We start from the raw sequence: 5,000 nt of genomic DNA, 5'->3' as shown, positions 1-5,000 counted from the left end.
AGGCGGCTCTCCACCTCCCTTTTACCCAATTTAGAGCCCCTGCTTCGGCCACACACACCTGGGAGCGGGCCCCTATCTCCAGGCGGCTCTCCACCTCCCTTTTACCCGATTTAGAGCCCCTTCTTCGGCCACACACACCTGCTATCCGCCCCCTATCTCCAGTCGGCTCTCCACCTCCCTTTTACCGGATTTGGAGCCCCTGCTTCGGCCACACACACCTGGGAGCGGGCCCCTATCTCCAGGCGGCTCTCCACCTCCCTTTTACCCGATTTAAAGCCCCTGCTTCGGCCACACACACCTGGGAGCGGGCCCCTATCTCCAGGCGGCTCTCCACCTCCCTTTTACCCGATTTAAAGCCCCTGCTTCGGCCACACACACCTGGGAGCGGGCCCCTATCTCCAGGCGGCTCTCCACTTCACTTTTAACCCAATTTAGAGCCCCTGCTTCGGCCACACACACCTGGGAGCGGGCCCCTATCTCCAGGCGGCTCTCCACCTCCCTTTTACCCGATTTAAAGCCCCTGCTTCGGCCACACACACCTGGGAGCGGGCCCCTATCTCCAGGCGGCTCTCCACCTCCCTTTTACCCGATTTAAAGCCCCTGCTTCGGCCACACACACCTGGGAGCGGCCCCCTATCTCCAGGCGGCTCTCCACCTCCCTTTTACCCGATTTAAAGCCCCTGCTTCGGCCACACACACCTGGGAGCGGGCCCCTATCTCCAGGCGGCTCTCCACTTCACTTTTAACCCAATTTAGAGCCCCTGCTTCGGCCACACACACCTGGGAGCGGGCCCCTATCTCCAGGCGGCTCTCCACCTCCCTTTTACCCGATTTAAAGCCCCTGCTTCGGCCACACACACCTGGGAGCGGGCCCCTATCTCCAGGCGGCTCTCCACCTCCCTTTTACCCGATTTAAAGCCCCTGCTTCGGCCACACACACCTGGGAGCGGCCCCCTATCTCCAGGCGGCTCTCCACCTCCCTTTTACCCGATTTAAAGCCCCTGCTTCGGCCACACACACCTGGGAGCGGGCCCCTATCTCCAGGCGGCTCTCCACCTCCCTTTTACCCGATTTAAAGCCCCTGCTTCGGCCACACACACCTGGGAGCGGGCCCCTATCTCCAGGCGGCTCTCCACTTCACTTTTAACCCAATTTAGAGCCCCTGCTTCGGCCACACACACCTGGGAGCGGGCCCCTATCTCCAGGCGGCTCTCCACCTCCCTTTTACCCGATTTAAAGCCCCTGCTTCGGCCACACACACCTGGGAGCGGGCCCCTATCTCCAGGCGGCTCTCCACCTCCCTTTTACCCGATTTAAAGCCCCTGCTTCGGCCACACACACCTGGGAGCGGCCCCCTATCTCCAGGCGGCTCTCCACCTCCCTTTTACCCGATTTAAAGCCCCTGCTTCGGCCACACACACCTGGGAGCGGGCCCCTATCTCCAGGCGGCTCTCCACCTCCCTTTTACCCGATTTAAAGCCCCTGCTTCGGCCACACACACCTGGGAGCGGGCCCCTATCTCCAGGCGGCTCTCCACTTCACTTTTAACCCAATTTAGAGCCCCTGCTTCGGCCACACACACCTGGGAGCGGGCCCCTATCTCCAGGCGGCTCTCCACCTCCCTTTTACCCGATTTAAAGCCCCTGCTTCGGCCACACACACCTGGGAGCGGGCCCCTATCTCCAGGCGGCTCTCCACCTCCCTTTTACCCGATTTAAAGCCCCTGCTTCGGCCACACACACCTGGGAGCGGCCCCCTATCTCCAGGCGGCTCTCCACCTCCCTTTTACCCGATTTAAAGCCCCTGCTTCGGCCACACACACCTGGGAGCGGGCCCCTATCTCCAGGCGGCTCTCCACCTCCCTTTTACCCGATTTAAAGCCCCTGCTTCGGCCACACACACCTGGGAGCGGGCCCCTATCTCCAGGCGGCTCTCCACTTCACTTTTAACCCAATTTAGAGCCCCTGCTTCGGCCACACACACCTGGGAGCGGGCCCCTATCTCCAGGCGGCTCTCCACCTCCCTTTTACCCGATTTAAAGCCCCTGCTTCGGCCACACACACCTGGGAGCGGGCCCCTATCTCCAGGCGGCTCTCCACCTCCCTTTTACCCGATTTAAAGCCCCTGCTTCGGCCACACACACCTGGGAGCGGCCCCCTATCTCCAGGCGGCTCTCCACCTCCCTTTTACCCGATTTAAAGCCCCTGCTTCGGCCACACACACCTGGGAGCGGGCCCCTATCTCCAGGCGGCTCTCCACCTCCCTTTTACCCGATTTAAAGCCCCTGCTTCGGCCACACACACCTGGGAGCGGGCCCCTATCTCCAGGCGGCTCTCCACTTCACTTTTAACCCAATTTAGAGCCCCTGCTTCGGCCACACACACCTGGGAGCGGGCCCCTATCTCCAGGCGGCTCTCCACCTCCCTTTTACCCGATTTAAAGCCCCTGCTTCGGCCACACACACCTGGGAGCGGCCCCCTATCTCCAGGCGGCTCTCCACCTCCCTTTTACCCGATTTAAAGCCCCTGCTTCGGCCACACACACCTGGGAGCGGGCCCCTATCTCCAGGCGGCTCTCCACCTCCCTTTTACCCGATTTAAAGCCCCTGCTTCGGCCACACACACCTGGGAGCGGGCCCCTATCTCCAGGCGGCTCTCCACTTCACTTTTAACCCAATTTAGAGCCCCTGCTTCGGCCACACACACCTGGGAGCGGGCCCCTATCTCCAGGCGGCTCTCCACCTCCCTTTTACCCGATTTAAAGCCCCTGCTTCGGCCACACACACCTGGGAGCGGGCCCCTATCTCCAGGCGGCTCTCCACCTCCCTTTTACCCGATTTAAAGCCCCTGCTTCGGCCACACACACCTGGGAGCGGCCCCCTATCTCCAGGCGGCTCTCCACCTCCCTTTTACCCGATTTAAAGCCCCTGCTTCGGCCACACACACCTGGGAGCGGGCCCCTATCTCCAGGCGGCTCTCCACCTCCCTTTTACCCGATTTAAAGCCCCTGCTTCGGCCACACACACCTGGGAGCGGGCCCCTATCTCCAGGCGGCTCTCCACTTCACTTTTAACCCAATTTAGAGCCCCTGCTTCGGCCACACACACCTGGGAGCGGGCCCCTATCTCCAGGCGGCTCTCCACCTCCCTTTTACCCGATTTAAAGCCCCTGCTTCGGCCACACACACCTGGGAGCGGGCCCCTATCTCCAGGCGGCTCTCCACCTCCCTTTTACCCGATTTAAAGCCCCTGCTTCGGCCACACACACCTGGGAGCGGCCCCCTATCTCCAGGCGGCTCTCCACCTCCCTTTTACCCGATTTAAAGCCCCTGCTTCGGCCACACACACCTGGGAGCGGGCCCCTATCTCCAGGCGGCTCTCCACCTCCCTTTTACCCGATTTAAAGCCCCTGCTTCGGCCACACACACCTGGGAGCGGGCCCCTATCTCCAGGCGGCTCTCCACTTCACTTTTAACCCAATTTAGAGCCCCTGCTTCGGCCACACACACCTGGGAGCGGGCCCCTATCTCCAGGCGGCTCTCCACCTCCCTTTTACCCGATTTAAAGCCCCTGCTTCGGCCACACACACCTGGGAGCGGGCCCCTATCTCCAGGCGGCTCTCCACCTCCCTTTTACCCGATTTAAAGCCCCTGCTTCGGCCACACACACCTGGGAGCGGCCCCCTATCTCCAGGCGGCTCTCCACCTCCCTTTTACCCGATTTAAAGCCCCTGCTTCGGCCACACACACCTGGGAGCGGGCCCCTATCTCCAGGCGGCTCTCCACCTCCCTTTTACCCGATTTAAAGCCCCTGCTTCGGCCACACACACCTGGGAGCGGGCCCCTATCTCCAGGCGGCTCTCCACTTCACTTTTAACCCAATTTAGAGCCCCTGCTTCGGCCACACACACCTGGGAGCGGGCCCCTATCTCCAGGCGGCTCTCCACCTCCCTTTTACCCGATTTAAAGCCCCTGCTTCGGCCACACACACCTGGGAGCGGGCCCCTATCTCCAGGCGGCTCTCCACCTCCCTTTTACCCGATTTAAAGCCCCTGCTTCGGCCACACACACCTGGGAGCGGCCCCCTATCTCCAGGCGGCTCTCCACCTCCCTTTTACCCGATTTAAAGCCCCTGCTTCGGCCACACACACCGGGGAGCGGCCCTCTATCTCCAGGCGGCTCTCCACCTCCCTTTTACCCAATTTAGAGCACCTGCTTCGGCCACACACACCTGCTATCGGCCCCCTACCTCCAGGGGGCCCTCCACCTCACTTTTACCCCAATTTGGAGCCCCTGCCTCGGCCACCCACACACCTGTTAGCTGCCCCCTATCTCCGGCCCCTAACCTCCACCATCCAGGAACCCCAGCACCAGCCGAACCTGCAGACCCACTCTTAAGCACCCCTCCCCGGATACAAGCAGACTACCATCCGCCCAAACTTTCCTGCTCCTGGTATACCAACTCAAACTTTGGTGCCCCTGGTGTACCAACTTAATCTTTGGTGCCCCTGGTACTCCAACTTAAACTTTGTGCTCCTGGTACTCCGCCTGTTTTCGCCCCACAGCCTAAGTGCCGCAGCACTTTGTCTTTTTTTTAAACAAAATATTTCTTTCTGCTCCTGGTACTCCCTGGAGCTCCAGGGAGGTAGGGGGGCGCCCTGGAAGCCCTGCCCGAGGCTGTGCGCCTCTTCCCGGGCAGGATTTTCACCCCGAGCCCCTGGTGGCGGTTGGACTTTAACCTTTTTTTTTTCTATTTGGATTTGCTCCTGGTACTCCCTGGAGCTCCAGGGAGGTAGGGGGGCGCCCTGGAAGCCCTGCCCGAGGCTGTGCGCCTCTTCCCGGGCAGGATTTTCACACCGAGCTCCTGGTGGCGGTTGGACTTTAACTTTTTTTTTTCTATTTGGATTTGCTCCTGGTACTCCCTGGAGCTCCAGGGAGGTAGGGGGGCGCCCTGGAAGCCCTGCCCGAGGCTGTGCGCCTCTTCCCGGGCAGGATTTTCACCC

This window comes from Centroberyx gerrardi, unplaced genomic scaffold (genome assembly GCF_048128805.1).
Source record: "Centroberyx gerrardi isolate f3 unplaced genomic scaffold, fCenGer3.hap1.cur.20231027 Scaffold_75, whole genome shotgun sequence".
Lineage (NCBI taxonomy): Eukaryota > Metazoa > Chordata > Actinopteri > Beryciformes > Berycidae > Centroberyx > Centroberyx gerrardi.
The sequence above is the reverse complement of the archived record's forward strand: the minus strand, read 5'-3'. Positions refer to the sequence as shown.